The sequence below is a fragment of the Schistocerca gregaria genome, chromosome 4, assembly GCF_023897955.1.
Source record: "Schistocerca gregaria isolate iqSchGreg1 chromosome 4, iqSchGreg1.2, whole genome shotgun sequence".
Taxonomy (NCBI): domain Eukaryota; kingdom Metazoa; phylum Arthropoda; class Insecta; order Orthoptera; family Acrididae; genus Schistocerca; species Schistocerca gregaria.
Window position 1 is genome coordinate 401,924,849 of NC_064923.1, and position 18,413 is coordinate 401,943,261.

Below are 18,413 nucleotides of genomic sequence, written 5' to 3' on the forward strand. Positions count from 1 at the left end.
GTAGATACAGCTTAATAAAGTGTAAGCTATAACTTCGTTTGTAGCATAATAATATTACAAAAATGTTTATGTCTGTTTTGTATTACTGAAGCACGACGTTTTCAAGACGGTCTTTCTCTGAGTTCATATAATGCGAAAAAAGGCTTCCAACATGCCATTTGCGTAGAGGCCAACTTGGAAATGAAAACGAGTTTCAGGAAAGCTACCTAATCAAAACGACTCTAGTAGTTATCTTATCCGGTACCTTGTAAGCAGACTGGTATGCAAATTGCAGCGACGCCTGCCTTTGTATATACTCACTCAAAGGTAGTTGTGAAACATGAACACTCACGGACATATCTAGAGTTTTCTTTCCTTCCTAACAGTTAAGCACAGGCTAACAAGTAGAAAAATCGAAGGGTTTTTCACAGTGAGCAGATACGTTGTTTGTAGGACGTACATCTGCAATTCACAATATGGAACTACTGTATTATTAGCTATGCAATACACACATGAATCACGAACATTGCCGAGATGGGGTGGCTTGGATGTCTCAACGATATAGATAGCTGTAACTTGGGTGCAACCACAATGGAGATGTTTCTATAGAGAGGCCACGCTACCTTATAGTTCCTGGAGTGGGACAGCAGCCTTTTCAGTAGTTTCAGGGGCAACAGTCTTTGTGATTGACTCATCTGGCCTTGTAATATTAGACAGCATGGCCCCACCGTGCTGGTACAGCAAACGGCTGAAAGAAAAGGGAAAACAACAACCATTATTTTTCCCTAGGACATGCAGCACTTTTATATGGATAAAAGAGGATGTCTTCCTCTTGGGTAAAATGTTCTGGAGGTAAAGCAGTTCCCTACTTGTATCTCCGAGCAAAGAATAAACAGCAAGATATCGTCATAACGAGAAACAAAACTGACATTCCACAGGTCGGAACGTGGAACGTTAGATCCCTTATTCGGTTGGAAGGTTAGAGAATTCAAAAAGAGAAATCGACAGAGTGCATAGGGTGAAGTTAGATGTAGTGGTAATTAGCTAAGTGTGGTGGCAAGAAAAACAGGTCTTTCGGTGAAATGAGTACAGGATATAAATACAAAATCAAATAGGAGTAATGAAAAAGAAAACAGGAGTGCGGGGACCGTACTATGAACTGCACAGTGAATGTATTATCGTAGCTAACGTACACCACAGTAGTAAAAGTTTGTATGCCAACTAGCTCTGCAGACGAAGAGACTGAAAGAATGTATGATCAGATAAAAAATTATTGAGGTAGTTAAGGGAGACGAAAATTTAATTGATTTGGGGGACTGGAGTTCGATAGTAGAAAATGAACAGAAGGAAAATACGTAGGAGAACATGGACAGGGGGACAAAAGAATGAAACACGAAACCATCTAGAAGATTTTAACCCAGAGCTAATTCAGTTATTAAAAATACTTGGTTTAAGAACCGTGGAAGAAGGCTGTATACATGGGATAGACCTGGAGACACTGGAAGGTTTCGGACTGATTATCTAATGGTAAGACAGAGGTTTCGAAACCAGGTTTTAAGCTGCGCGATATTTCCAGGGGCCAGTGTGGACTCTGACTATAATTTATCGGTTATGAACTGCAGATTAAAAGTGAAGAGGTTGCAAAAAGGTAGGAAATTAAGGAGATCTGGATAAATAGGAAGAACTAGAGGTTACTGAAAATTTTAGAAGGAGCATTCGTCAACAGTTGACTGAAAAAAGGGAAAGGAATACAGTGATAAACGAATGGGTAGCTTTGGGAGATGAAATAGTGAATTCAGAAGAGGGTCAAATACATAAAACACTAGGCCTATTAGAAATCCTTAGCTGACACGGGATATATTTAAGTTGAGGAAAGAAGAAAATATGGAAATACAGAAAGTAAAGTAAGCGAAAGAAAATATAAGCATTTACAGAATGAGGTTGGCAGAAAGTGCAGAATGGCTAGTGGACAAATGAAAGGCTGTAGCCCTGGCGGAGGTTCGAGTCCTCCCACTGGCATGGGTGTATGTGTTTGTCCTTAGGGTAATTTAGGTTAAGTAGTGTGTAGGCTTAGGGACTGGTGACCTTAGCAGTTAAGTCCCATAGGATTTGACACACTTTTGAACATTTTTTGAAAGGCTGTAGAAGCAAGTATAACTAGGCGAAAGACAAATACTGCCTATAGAAAAATTAAAGAGCTCTTTTGAGAGCAGGAAACAATTGTATGAATATGAAGATATCAGAAAGTAAACCATTATTAAGCAAAGAGAGGAAAGCTCAAAGGTGGAAGTAATATATGGAAGGACAAAACACTGAAAAATATAAGTCGAAACAAGGCTACTGGCGTAGATGACATTCTCCTACAATTGTTGAGATCCTTGGGAGGGCCAGCCATGACAACACTCTTCCATCTGGTGTGCAATATGTACGACATAGACGAAGCACCCTCAGACTTCAAGTAGAATGTAACACAAGCTAACGATGGAAAAACGTTTTTGCTGAAAATACTTTTTCTTATGTTTTTTAGGGTGGGGAATCCAAATAATATACTTAAAAACTGCATCATCCACCATTTCTTCGCATTTTACAATTAAATTTATTAAATTAAATGATTTTTAAAGAATTTAACAGTTTTTGTATAGTTAAAATAATTTAAAAAGGAGATGTAATGTATGTAGATGACGTTGGTAGCACTGTTGAGAAACATTTGCTGGCAAAAAAACGTGAGTTAACAAATGGTATTTTGCTTACTGTCAACATAACTTCACTTTCCCCTTTCCTGTACATGTGCACAGTACAATATCTAATCGTGGTTGTAAAAACTTTTCTTGCAGTTTTTGTTATATTTCTGATGAATTTGTGATTAAAAAACACCAAAAAAACATTACAGACTTCGTGAAAAAGGCTTATCTTTCATACTTTTGATCTAAACTTGGTGATAAAGATAACTCTTGGGCGCCACATGAGGTATGTTATGTGTGTGTTGAAGATCTGAAAAAGTGGTCCAAAAAGGAGAAAAAGGTTTTTAGATTTGTTGTTCCTATAGTATGGAGGGAGTCAAGAAATCATTCCGATGATTTCTACTTTTGCAGTGTTGATATTACTGGTCATAATTCGAAAAACAAGAAGGTTATAAGCTACCCTAGTCTACTGTCCGCCACCCGACCAGTAGGGTATGGTGTAGATTTGTCGGTTCCTGGACCACCAGATGATTTAAATTCTACTTCAACAGAAGTGTATTTCCGATATACGATGTGATTATGACGAACGAGATGATGATGAATTCCATTGCAAGACAGAAAGTCTAGAGCCCAAATTGTTTACTCAGACCGAGTTTAACGATTTGGTTAGGGATCTGGGCTTAAAGAAAGCAAAAGCTGAATTGCTTGGCTCTAGATTAAAAGAAAAGAACTTATTAGCAGATGGAACCAGCATATACATGTATAGAAAGAGAGAGCAGCAATTTTCCAAGTTTTTTCAACAAGGAGGTGATTTAGTGTACTGCTCAGACATTCTCTGTCTTATGAATGAGTTTGATATTGAATACAAAAAAGAAGACTGGGGGCTGTTTATTGATTCATCCAAAACTATTTTAAAGGCTGTTTTATTACATAATGGTAACATGTATGTATCTATACCTGTTGGACATTCTGTACAAATGCAGGAAAGATATAAAAACCTAGAAATAGTGCTAGATAAAATAGGCTATTCTGCTCATGTTTGGATGATGGGTGGCGATCTAAAAGTAACATTCATGCTCCTTGGTCACAAGGTGGCTTTACCAAATTTCCATGTTTCTTGTGTGCATGGGACATTAGGGCTGGTGCAGAAAGAACTGGCCTGTGAGGGGGGTCTTTAAAACCTGGTGAGAAGAACATTCTACGCAAAAACATTGTATATCCAAAACACGTACTCCCACCACATCTACATATAAAGTCAGGCCTAATGGAACAGTTTGTAAAGGCTTTGCCTAAAGATGGACCAGGTTTTAAGTATCTCTGCCAAAAGTTTCCATACCTTTCGGAAGCTAAACTAAAAGAAGGCGTCAGACCTGACATTAGAAAATTGGTCTTGATGTTAACTTTGAATCCACAATGGCCTTAAATGAGAAACAAGCATGGGTATCATTCAAACAAGTCGTTACAAAGTTCTTAGAACATGAAAAAGCCCCAGGATATGTTTGTATTATAGCTACAATGTTAAAGAAGTTTAAAACTTTAGGAAGTTTAATTACCCTGAAAGTTCTCTTTTTGAACAGTCACCTTGATTACTTCCCGGACAATATGGGAGATGTTAGAGAAGAGCAAGGAGAGCGTTTTCAATGGGACATTCAAGTCATGGAAAAACGCTACCAAGGCCGCTGGAATACCAACATGATGGAGGGACTACTGTTGGTCACTTCACCGAGAAGTTGAGCAAGCGACTCATAGTAGAAAAAGCTACACAAGATGGTTCAAAGAAAAAAGATGAAGAAAATACAAACCAATTCCAACTGACAAGTGAAACCTCTATTAACACATATCATTGTTTTAAGTAGCTTACTGTAAATAAAAACCATGCTTATGTTGTAACAAAGCGTTTCATTACTTTCCCTTACCGTACAGCATAGGATTTTTAACTATATAATAAAAAGCATATTGCTCGAAAACTATGGCTGATCCAAAGAAACTAATACTAGATTTAGATTCAGCTGATAAAAATTGGCAAAGATCAGCTATCAAAGTAAAATAAGTTTTTCAAACCAAATTTTTCGTTGGCCTGTGATAATCATTCCAATTCCAAAGAAAGCAGGTGCTGACATGTGTGAATATTAACGAACTATCAGTAATAAATCATGGTTGCAAAATACTGACACGAATAATGTAATTCACAAATGAATAGATAAACTGGTAGAAACCGACCTTGGGGAAGGTCAATTGGTATTGCGGAGAAATTAAGGAACTTTCGAGGTAATATTGACCCTACGAGCTCTCTTAGAAGATAGGTTAAGAAAATACAAGCCTATGTTTGCAGCATATATAGACTTAGAGAAAGCCTTTGACAATACTGGCTGGAATACACTCTTTAAATTTATGAATGTAACAGGGGTAAAATACAGGGACAGAAAGATTATATACAACTTGTATAAAAATCCAGACGACAGTTACAAGAGTCAAGGGGCACGGAAGGGAAGCAAAGGTTGAGAAGGGAATGAGACAGGATTGTAGCTTATCCAGATGTTATTTAGTCGGTATATGGAGCAAGCAGCGAAGAAAAGCAAGGAGAAATCCGGAGAAGAAATTTAAGTTTAGGGAGAAGAAATAAAAACTTTTAGGTTTGCAGGTGGCACTGTAATTCTGTCAAAGACAGCAAAGAACTTGGAAGAGCAGTTGAACGGAATGGATAGAGTCTTGAAAAAGAGGTTATAAGACGAGTACCAACTAAAATAAAACAATGCAATGTAGTCGAATTAAATAAGGTGATTCTTAGGGAATTAGATTAGGAAATGAGCCTTTAAAGGTAGTAGACGAATCTTATTGTTTGGGCAGCAAAATAAGAGGAAGGTGTGAGCATATAAAATGCGTAATGGCCTAGCAAGGAAAGCATTTCCTTAAAAGATAAATTTATTAATACTGAACGTAAATTTAATTTATGATGGAAGTCTTTTCTGAAGCTATTAGTCTGAATAGTAGCCCTGTACTGTAATGAAGCGTGAACAATAAGCAGTTCAGAAACGAAGAGAGTGAAAGCTTTCGAAATGTGTGCTGCAGATGAATGCTGAAGATTAGGTGGTTAGATCACGCAACTACTGAGGAGAGAATAGATCAAACTGTGAAGAAAAGAAATTTATGGCTCAGTTGACTAAAAGAAATGGTCAGTTGATAGGCATCAAGGTATTTCCAGTTGGTACTGGAGAGAACTGTTGGAGGTGAGTTGTGAAGGGAGACCAAGGGACGAATATAGCAAGCAGGTTCAAATGGATGTAGGTTACAGTAGTTATTTAGAGATGAAGAGGCTTGCACAAGATAAATTAGAGTAGATAGCTAGATCAAATCAGCCTTCACACTAAAGACCACAATAACTCTATACATATCTTCTCTTCACGGTTAATTGCTAGGGTCCATCGAATTCTAAAGCACATTATTAAGATCGGCAAGTATTCTATTTTGCTCTCGCTAGATGGAAACAGTGATGTACATTAATTTTTATGATTCCTCGCTCCATAAACACTCGTCTTACCATAGTGTACCCTTTGGTGTTTTCTAGCCTGTTCTATTCTCAGGTGGATTGAATTATCATATTATGCCACACTCTGTTGTCATCTCGTGTCCACTAATTATTTGCTATAAGAACGGTGATCAACTGATCTATTTCTGCTGTTCAGACAATACTTATTGGTGTACTACAAATCGTATTGCCTCTTATTTTCATGTTATGCATCTTCGTGAGTATTTTTCGTGCACTTCATGTTCGCAGAGGTAAAATGTGTGACGTTCCGTCTCACATTTCTCATGAATGCGATACTGATGGTAAAAATTGAAAACTGTTAAGAATTACACACGTAAAAGCTACTGACAGATACAGCATCCATTGGAAATTTCTACTACAGAAACAAATAAAAAAAGAGCATTTTTTCGGTACAATTCTGTTCACAAGAAGAGAGTGAAATAGTCCTTGATAAAGCGTCTTCAATTGCCAGAACTGCTCTGAGGCATAGAGATACTTTAAAGAACCTTAGACGTACAACTTTACTCTCGTGGGCACTGCCCAATAAAATCGTAATTTTTCGTCTGTCTTTGAAGAGCATTTCGATGTTAAGAGTGCAAAAATAAGATAGGAAGACCTGTGTATACTACGCCACCAGAAACAATAATCTTGGCGCATTTCTGCACCTGCAAATTACAGGGTCCTGCAAGGCACAATTAAGGTACTTCCAGGGTACCATACTTATTTACAGAGCAAGAGACAGCACATCGTGTCACGTGTTCGTAACTGATGCTGAACAGATACGATGCCCCACACATGTTGCAATACAATTGGATGTTTGAAAACGAAGTTGCATTTTATAAGGTTGAATAACAAGTACACTGTTTTATTCTTGTCAGTAGAACAAAAATAGTGTACATGTTATTCAACCTTAAATATGGAATTGTACTGCCAAGAAGTAACGAAAGAATCCACAAGTAAGAAGTTGCAGTTGCCACTATCCAAAAATCAGGATCGTTCGAGAAGGAATGATTGCTGCTTTCTCCACCATAATAGTTGTATTACAATTGTAGGTGTGTGTTTGAAGATAGAGACCCCACAGGTTAATTTCGTCACTGTACAGCTCCAAAACGTTGGTTAACCCTTGCAGTGAGTGTTTAGTAGTTTTTCATAACTCTGTAACTCTCAGGTACCGCATTCGCTTTGTCTGTATTCGGTACGTGAAGATTCGGTTCAATGTTTTGTGAATTCCTGCAACTAAAAAATTAATGCTGGCCCATGAGGGTGGATTTTTTGTCAGAAGACACGAAAGAAAATGTTAGATAGTCGATTTAGATTTGAGTGTAGCAGATATTAATTTTAAGAAGTAAAGGGAAAAAGAAATGGAAGTTTTTTAACGTACATCTCGACAGAAACTTTTAGTGCCGCTGTTGAGAGCTCGTCGGTCCATCAGGGACAACGTTCTACTTACAACAAGTGCCTTAACCTGCCGGGCCATTGTAGCTGCTCCACGTGCGTCCACCTAATGTAAACACATCAGTTATCCAGCACGTCGTTTGCATTACAGATAAAATGCCCAGTTTCCTCTCTCATTCCCTTCGGTAATTTGCGCGCTCTGTTTACAGATGCTGAGACAAATTTGTCATCCAGAAGGACGTCATGTTTGTAACAGTTACAGTTATCTCCCCGCTTTTTCGATTTTCAGACAATATGGTTGTCAACGAACTCTTAGATATAGGAATATTACATCATGTTAACCTGTAGTTACTGTTTTTCAACTACACAATTGAAACAAACACACAAAAGTCGCCTGTCTTCTACTTACAGGGTAATTATAAAGTCCATCAAGCATTTAAAAAAATTGGTATACCTAAATGGCTGAACATAATGTAAGAAATGACCAGTGCGTGAGAAGCAGATAGTCGAACTTTTTTGAACGTGATGCCAGCAAATTAATTTGAAAAATTGCCGACAGGGAGTTATCACCGTAATTGCTGAAAATTGCGGCGAAACAGGCAGAGAAAGCATTTTGTGTGCTAGAATTTGCCCGTTGCCAATCGGTAGGGAATGTGCAAACAGCTTTCTGTGGCAACTTTTACAAAACGCCACGAGTTTACAAAGCATAGTGAAGTGGTATAATAAATTCGAGGAGGATGGTTTTTTGTATGACGCAAAACGCATGGTGCAAAACACTGGCAAGTAGCTTTTAACGTACAGAAATACAAAGCTGTGTATTTCACAAAACATAAGAGCGAGGTCTCGTCTGACTATGGGATTAAAGACTCAAATAGAGTTAATAACGTCACACAAACATAAGGAAGTGATAAGGTGTAGAGATAATAAATGAAACGATAACATATGCAGGTAAAGCATATGCAGGCTACGGCTCATTGGTAGGATATTGGAAAATTATAGTTTGTGTACAAACGCTATTGCGTACGGTCTATATTTGAATATTGCTCAAGTGTAGAGGATCCATGTGAGGTCAGACTAAAAGGTGACTTACAGCGTACACTCTTACAGTGAAGGGCGGCGAGAGTTATAACACGCTTGTTTCACTAGCGAGAGGGTTTAACAGAAATGTTGAGAAATCTTAAATACGAGACACTCCAGCATAGAGGCCGCACATCTCACGAGAACTTGCTTACATTCAAGAGTTGTCCTTCAAGGTGGAAACAACGAATATCTCGTAGAGATCGTGAAGATATTTTAAACGCAAACAGAACGCGCACAGGCATGCAAGCTGTTACTCTTCCCGCGTTCCATGCGTGAATGGAAAAGGAAGAAATTTTAATACACTGAAGAGCCAAAGAAACTGGTACACCTGCCTAATATAGTGTAGGGCCCCGGCGAGCACGCAGAAGTACCGCAGCACGACGTGACATGGACTCGACTAATGTCTGAAGTAGTGCTGGACGGAACTGACATCATGAATCTTGCAGGGCTGTATATAAATCGGTAGGAGTACGAGGGGATGGAGATCTCTTCTGAACAGCACGTTGCAAGGCATCGCAGATATGCTCAATAATGTTCATGTCTGGGAGTTTGGTGGCCAGTGGAAGTGTTTAAACTCAGAAGAGTGTCCTGGAGCCACTCTGTAGCAATTCTGGACGTGTGGAGTGTCGCACTGTCCTGCTGGAATTGCCCAAGTCCGTCGGAAAGCACAATGGATACGAATGGATGGAGGTGATCAGAAAGAATGCTTACGTATGTGTCATTTGTCAGAGTCGTATTTACACGCACCGGGGGTCCCATATCACTCCAACTGCACACGCCCCACACCATTACAGAGCCTCCATCAGTCTGAACAGTCCCCTGCTCACATGCAGGGTCCATGGATTCATGAGGTTGTCTCCATACCCGTACACGTCCATCCGCTTGATGAAATTTGAAACGAGACTCGTCCCACCAGGCACCATGTTTCCAGTCAACAGTTCAATGTCGGTGTTGACGGTGACAGGCGAGGCTTAAAGCTTTGTGTCGTGCAGTCATCAACGTCACAAGAATAGGCCTTCGGCACCAAAAGCCCATATCATGATGTTTTGTTGAATGATTCGCACGCTGACACTTGTTGATGGCCCAGCTTTGAAATCTACAGCAATTCGCGGAAGGGTTACACTTCTGTCACGTTAAACGTTTTTCCTCAGTCACCGTTGGTCCCGTTCTTTTCCCGGCCGCAGCGATGTCTGAGATATGATGTTTTACCGGATTCCTGATATTCACGGTACACTTGTGAAATGGTCATACTGGAAAATCCCCACTTCATCGCTACCTCGGAGATGCTGTGTCCCACCGATTATATCACCATGCTCAAACTCACTTAAATCTTGATAATCTGCCATTGTAGGAGCAATAACTGATCTAACAACTGCGCTAGACACTCGTCTTGCATAGGCGTTGCCGACCGCAGTGCCGTATTGTGCCTCTTCACGTGTCTCTGATTTGAATACGCATGCCTACATCAGTTTCTTTGGCGCTTCAGTCAGTGTACATCGCATGACAAAAAATGTTAAGCAGTCAGAAGACATGGTCAGATATCACTGTAACTTTGCAAGATGCATTTCTATGTGACAGATAGAACGGCCCTCAGACCGCCTCCGTGTTGTATGGGTTCAGTGTGTTACCAGGCCTGGTAGGATATATAAGTGACGTGAACGCGTCATATCTTGAGCGATACCGATATCCCGCGTACTCGTGCGAGACAGCATTATCAGCATCTAGAAGAGTTTCAAAGCAGCCTCATTGTGGGTCTCCACTTGGCCGTTGGTCGAATCATGCAATAACCAGATTTCTGAGGCATTCGAGTGTGACAGTGGTCCATTGTTTGACTGCATGGGACCGTGAAACGTGAGACCATGCTTATTCATTGTCAAGGTTTTGGTCGACTACGTCCGCCCACAAGGGATAATCGCCCAACTGTGCGCCGAGCATGTCGTAATTCCTTCATATTTACGGCTGCAATTTGAGAAAGTTTAATGGACTCCCTGCAACATTCTGTGTCATCCTGCACGATTGATCAGAGTCTAGTGGCAGCCGGACTAAGGGATTACCGCCCCTTGCTTAGGCTGGTGTAAACACCACGACACAAACGACTCCGTTTGGAATGACGCCGTGACTGGGGAACACGGATTGCTGTTGAATGGCGTCGCATAGTGTTCAGCGATGGATGTCAGTTCAGGGCTACCCAGGATGAATGTCATCGGCGACCATGGCTGCGATATGGGGACAGGTTCTGTTCGCCCAATGCTGTGGAGAGGCACAGCTGTATTTCAGGAGTCGTGGTGTGGGAGCTATCGGTTATGATTTCAGGTCACGGCTGGTAGGTACCGATGGATCTCTGACGGCACAGCGAAACGTCACGGATATCCTGCGTCATCATATGTTGCCTCTCATGCGACGGTATCGTGGTAGCGTTTCTCAACAAGAAAATGCCTTATGAATTGTCGTTGTGATATGGAGGTACTTCCGTGGCCACGAAGATGCCCAGATCCGTACCCGATAGAACATGTGAGATCACCTCGGATATAAACTCCGACCCAGAGTCAGACTTCGTAGGAGAGGATACCAGCAGCTTTATGACACCGTTCCCCACCGAATCAGTGCATCGAGGCCACAGGGAGTGCAACATCATACCGCTATGTGAACTCATATTGCCGAATTCTGTGTAAAGTTGACAGTCTGCCGTATCTGCGGTGGTAGAGACAAAACACTTACGATATACCTCAATTTTTTTATTGGTAAAAAAGCCAATAAACAAGAACCTTGGTGATGTCGACAGAGAAGTCGAAACAAAACAATTTAAGCAAGAAACGAAGTATGGATCCCATTTCGGATCTTATAACAGAAGATTAACAAAATAAAATGGTTTCCTCGCAAATCTCTCTCTCGGGAAAGACCACCAACGAAAAGAGTAGAACGGAACTACTAGAGAGGTGTCGGCACAGCATTACCACAAACCTGTCCAGGGACACCAGACCATTGTTACACGTCACTCTTGAGTCACAGTTCGAAGCTACCACTCCTAACGATCCAGGGCTACCAGCAGACAGGGCGCGTGGATGTTGCGGCCTGGATGACAGATCCTTACAAGTGGGGGCAGTGCACTAGCTTATAAGGCCGATTGGCGGATGGATCTTCTTTGACTGTTTTCGATCACGTGAGTGGCGTAGAAAAATCTTCCGCTTGTTTATCGCGTCTTCTAGCGCTGCTGTCGATCCGCTTTGCTCGGGTACCGTGTCCTCGCGGCCGTTGGCTGAGACACGTGGCTTTGTTTTCGTCTCCGGCAGCGGCCTTGATCGTACGGTAAACACCTGCTAATGGTTTGACTAGCTGTGTTGAAGGCATCCCGCATCTCTGGTCTGTCAAGCGGGATGCCGATGTCGCAGGCAGTCGGGATGGACGCTGCACTTTCAACCCGTTAAGTTTCATTTCGTTTCCCCCTCCCTTAAGCGTGTTCCACTTTTTTTTGTCAGGCAGTGTATATGGCACAATAAAAAGTGCCCTGTGCCACACGCTTCGCAGTGATTTACAGACAATATATGTAGATGTAAATAAGCTATATGGACTGAGGTCGGGATCCACGTATTTCTTCTGCAAATTGTGTCAAATGGATATCTGTAACGCTTGGATGACTTCAGTGGATCGTTTGTAGTGTAGGATGAAGGAATGAAGGCTAGCGGTCAATGGCGTGGTCATTAGGGACGAAACACCTGTGAAGTGGGCAAGATGGTGAAGAAAACTGTCTAGGACCTATTGAAAGTAAGCATTCAGTGTTTCTTTGAAGTGATTTAAGGAGAATCGTGAGAAGCCTATGTCATAATTCCTGTATGACGATGTGAACCTCGTTTCTTCATTTCTCCAAATAACAGACGGGTGTTCAAAATGTTCAAATGTGTGTGAGATCTTATGGGACTTACCTGCTGAGATCATCAGTCACTAAGCTTACACACTACTTAACCTAAATTATCCTAAGGACATGCCCATGCCCGAGGGAAGACTCTAACCTCCGCCGGGACCAGCCGCACAATTCATGACTGCAGCGCCTGAGACCGCTCGGCTAATCCCGCGCGGCAACAGACGGGTGTCTTAACCGTTCTTTCACGTCTCTTTGTTGTTGCTGTTTGTATGTTGTTAGAAACTGTTATGGTAAAGGAAAGAGAATATAAAACCTGGTGCGACACTTCCTTGTTCGTCTCGAATAGCACCAAAGACGCCGCAGACTCCAACGTGTTCTTAAGACGGACGAATCACTACTAATACAAGTACTCTCACTTCATTAGACAGTGTGGCGAGGTTTGAAACAAAGGACAGGGAATGACTCTTAAGTTTGGTGATAAGGATCTCCGGTTCTGTCCTTGAAATCCGACTACTAATGAGGAGAATTTCATGTACCTTTAACATTCGAACCAGATACATCCAGACCTCTTCAAGTGTGCTATAGTGAATCCAGCAGTGGAGGCAGGTAAATGAGACTTTTTTCGAAGAAAAAATATTTGTGCCATCAGATGTACAATTATATGGTCATTCTCAACCGGGTCCGATTATTACAACCATCTTCACAGGGGAAAATAGTGTGCATCCACGGATCAAAAATATATTATTGTTAAATATGACCCAACCAGATGTAGAGTTATAACCGAGAGTGATTTATTGTAACTCTGCCGAGTCGTAGAACATTTATATGGACTCAGTTCAAAGTATTATGACAGTTATTTTGTTGGGTCATATTTGACGAAATAGTATTTTCGATCCATTGACTTACCTGTTTTTCTCCTGTGAAGGTGATTGTAATAAGCTAAAGCAGTAGAATATAAACATACAAATGTACAGCTGATAGTACAAATACGCTTTTTTAAGAAATATATGTGTAGTCGTCTACGAAAAGTTTTAAGATAAATGAGAGTAAGTAAGGATAGCCATCCTCGTACGACGTCCTACAATTTTCTTCTAGGTTGACTAAATGTCTAGACTGTCAACCATAAGAACTTGCGCATGTTCAGTCAGCGTTACGGAAGTCGTCCGATGTAAGACAACCAAGTCAGGAAGCGCGGGCAGACTTGAGCTGGGGAGGCAGCGTGGCGCGACGACATGAGATACTCGCGCACGCCACCTGACACCTCGCGCCTCTTCCTCTTCTCTCAACCCCACGCACTGACCGGAGAAGACACCACCACCTGCTTTTAGCCGGGTGCTGGACGGTCTGCATGTAAATTTGTAAATGCTTACCTCGAAAATTATGTGCAAAACAGCTCTGACATTGATTTCTCTTGGGAGCGTCCTATAAGATTTTGGGCAATTAACCTAAGAACATTCGCAACCATAGAGCTGAAGCACTGTTTTTAAAACCTCCGTTCGGGCTCTTAGATCTGTAATTTTTTTCTTTCTCTTGCAGATAGTGATGGTGGTTACTTTAGTAAGGCCTTGGCCGATTTCCCTTTCGCTTCCTTGCTCACAAGAACCAGTTTTCTATCTCTAATACACTTGATCTAGGGAAACGTTTACTCTCTAAACTTTCTTACAGTTGTCCCCAGACGTCCAGTTTAGTTTTTTTTTTTTTTTGTGCTTTCCGTAGATGGAACCGCGACAATTCGTCGAGATGTGAAAGATGGCAGTGGGTACAACAGTAAGGTACAATTTCTCTGTGAATACTTAATCACGCATTTTACGTAAATAGACTTTTTTTAGTCTCAATCTGTAACAGGATTTCAAATATGTAATCCAGCCACATACATAAGTATGTCTATTCAGTAGAGTAGGAGTTGTCAAGTAGAAACTGTTTCAGTTTGTTTTTAAAATTTTCATTATCTGCCAGCTTCTTTAACTCGCAAGGAACGTACTCATTTTTTTGTGGCGACAGACTTTGCCCTCATCTGTTCAAGAGTAATGTTACTTTGTGAAAAATGGGGGCTACTATTTGTGTATGTTACTATCATTTTAAAATTATGCCTAATGCCTCAGAACAAACTTCATAAGAAAGGAAGTCTATTGCGTATTTGTTGTTAATATGCTTAGTTCTTTTAAACATATGCCTACATGATATTCGAGGATAAACACTAGATACTAACCTTACTGCACGTTTCTGTGTGACAAATTCTTTGTGTCCTGGTGTGGGATTGTCCCAGAAACTTGGATTATCGTCCACTGATAATAACTTAATGAAAAAAATTGTATGCTAAGGGTGCCAGAAATATTAACGATGTACGGTAAAAATCTGTTTTAAATTTAACTAGGGAATAAGACGCTTCGTCTGGTCCCTTCCACCTCCACAAACCAAGCAATAAGACGCTTCCGAGCCTTAACATGAGGCACAGTATGTGACAACTATAAATCTGCTTCAGACTGTGTTGTAATGCAATGCAACCATTTTAAAAATTGTTAAATGTATGCCATCAGAGCTGAACTAGCTTGCATTAAACTCCAAGCATCAAAGACGTGCAGCGACGAATTTCTTGCCCTGAGATACTTTCATCATATGGGTATAGAGTCACGTATGTTCATTGGGCCTTAGTTGCTTCCATTTCTATCTTCGAAAGATCTGTCACTAGCCTCACCTCGAGAAAAGTTGATAAAGCAAGCCACGAGTCATTATTACGCTGCTCTCCTTACCTGCACATTTCAGTATCTACGATAAACAGCAGCTCGACCAACTTTTGTGCATCCTCAGTTCTGTGTGTGCCTACATATTTCCCCATTTATTGTAGATAAAAGACGTTTACATAAAATCATTAATTCGATGGCAGCAAGAATTGTATTAAAATTATTAAAACTGTTGCTAGCCTGGGTAACTCTGCCGGTACGAACATCTGCCGCGAAAGGGGAGGTTCCGGATCCGACAACCCGTCCAGCTCACAGTTTTAATCCGCCGGGAAGTTTCAAAACAGCGCACACTGCGATGTGGAGTAAAAGATATTAAACATGTGTTGAAAACTGTATACTTTACTCCCACGACCACAGTCGCGACATACAACAACGTGAATTGTAATTCACGACACCGAGAGAGTCTGCTATTAGTACTAAATGAGATTGGATCACGTCATCCATCGACAGCTATATTTCCCCACAAGGGTGAAAATCCATTTGTTACTGTCAGCAAATGATCCTATTTCGGGAATGAGCTCGTTCTCATGATCTTCCTATATTTCATTGTCAGCACGACACATCCATAAGATCTTGGCAAGTGTTGCGATCAAATGTGTAACCTGTATAAGGATTCGCTACAAGTGTGTACCTCGTGCGGCGGATAATACATAAAGGGGAGGTACAATAGACTCAGTATGATCAACAAAAAATTATGTCAAAACAAATGGTGGAATCCCATTGGTGGCACGTTAATAAAGGTGACAATTGGACCTGCTGCTCGAACCTTACTATCTCTCTCTACCTTCATATAGGTATTTGCTTACCTGAAAAGATCTTCCTTGACGGTGGCACCATCAAGGATCGGAATCTACGAGGATGATTTGATAAATCTGATAAAAAGCAAGAAAAAAGTTTGTTTCGTAAACAACTCACCTTACTTCTCGTCATAGTCTCCTTTGAGGGATATACATTTAATTCAACGACCCTGCAACTTTTTCATCCCATCGGAAAAATGGGTTCCGTCAAAGTCTGCAAAATACTCGTTGACTGCTACTGTCACATCCTCATTTGATGAAAATTTCTTCTCTTCAAGCCAAAGTTTCAAGTGAGGAAAGAGGCAGAAGTCACTAGGGGTTAGGTCTGGCGGATGTGGAACCAATTCAAAGCCCAATGCATGCGCTTCCTTCAGTATTATTGCTGACGTGTGGGAAGGTGCATTAACCTCGTGAAAGAACAGTGCATTAACCTCGTGAAAGAACACTTTTTGTGTGCCAATCTTGGTCTTTCTTCAGCCAGCGAAAGTTTTGAACGATACAACAATGAAGCATAATAGTGTCCAGTTATAGTTTTGCCTAGAGAATATACCTTTAAAATTTGAGCAATGTGCTGCTGTTATTTATTACTTATATATCGCCTCATACCGGATATTATGTGTAGAAGTAGAGTAACTTTGAACATCTGGATCTCGGAAACAGATAAAAATATTTTTAAAAATTTCAAGGTTGTTTGAGATCTCGATTTAGAAATTTATGGTAAAAATTTCAGCCCTTTGCTGTGCATAGCCATCTTGGGATCCTCAGCTGGGTTTTCGCCCGCTGGTAACAGCGAAAGTATAGTACAAAACCCTTTTCTGGGGTTTTCTGAGGAAACACCCATGAGTTTACCGCTACCTTCGTAAGTCGGATCAAAACCACATCAAATGTAAAAAGAACCAAATGATTTGCTTCATTTGCCTAAGCAAGAAGAAGTGTGTAATATTCATACTTTGACCCTGTACTGAAGGATAATGACACTACGACTATTGTTCTGTTGGGTATACGTGTGGTCCCTAGGCCAAGGGCTGCCCAAAACATTTAACTCTACCTTTTTATCTTCAATAGAACCCGAGTTATGAGCACCGGAAAATCCCGTTTTCTTGCGCGAAGTTTTGGATCATATTAGATACGCCCACTGCCGCCTGCATACCGATTAAAGTGGATACCACACGCATTACCTTCTGAATCATACTGCATTTTGCAGCACAGAAGCTCTCGACTAGCGTCCTGCTGTCTAATGATAGAGATTCGTTCTCAGTGACTGTGTGGCAGCTCTGTATAGCGTAACTACACTCCTGGAAATGGAAAAAAGAACACATTGACACCGGTGTGTCAGACCCACCATACTTGCTCCGGACACTGCGAGAGGGCTGTACAAGCAATGATCACACGCACGGCACAGCTGACACACCAGGAACCGCGGTGTTGGCCGTCGAATGGCGCTAGCTGCGCAGCATTTGTGCACCGCCGCCGTCAGTGTCAGCCAGTTTGCCGTGGCATAGGGAGCCCCATCGCAGTCTTTAACACTGGTAGCATGCTGCGACAGCGTGGACGTGAACCGTATGTGCAGTTGACGGACTTTGAGCGAGGGCGTATAGTGGGCATGCGGGAGGCCGGGTGGACGTACCGCCGAATTGCTCAACACGTGGGGCGTGAGGTCTCCACAGTACATCGATGTTGTCGCCAGTGGTCGGCGGAAGGTGCACGTGCCCGTCGACCTGGGACCGGACCGCAGCGACGCACGGATGCACGCCAAGACCGTAGGATCCTACGCAGTGCCGTAGGGGACCGCACCGCCACTTCCCAGCAAATTAGGGACACTGTTGCTCCTGGGGTATCGGCGAGGACCATTCGCAACCGTCTCCATGAAGCTGGGCTACGGTCCCGCACACCGTTAGGCCGTCTTCCGCTCACGCCCCAACATCGTGCAGCCCGCCTCCAGTGGTGTCGCGACAGGCGTGAATGAAGGGACGAATGGAGACGTGTCGTCTTCAGCGATGAGAGTCGCTTCTGCCTTGGTGTTAATGATGGTCGTATGCGTGTTTGGCGCCGTGCAGGTGAGCGCCACAATCAGGACTGCATACGACCGAGGCACACAGGGCCAACACCCGGCATCATTGTGTGGGGAGCGATCTCCTACACTGGCCGTACACCTCTGGTGATCGTCGAGGGGACACTGAATAGTGCACGGTACATCCAAACCGTCATCGAACCCATCGTTATGCCATTCCTAAACCGGCAAGGGAACTTGCTGTTCCAACAGGACAATGCACGTCCGCATGTATCCCGTGCCACCCAACGTGCTCTAGAAGGTGTAAGTCAACTACCCTGGCCAGCAAGATCTCCGGATCTGTC

General features: G+C 42.0%; 1 protein-coding gene across 1 annotated transcript in view; it reads left to right on the plus strand.

Annotated features, from left to right (window-relative positions):
• Window positions 1-18,413, plus strand: part of LOC126365904 (solute carrier family 15 member 1-like) — a 376,844-nt gene that overhangs the window by 172,998 nt on the left and 185,433 nt on the right.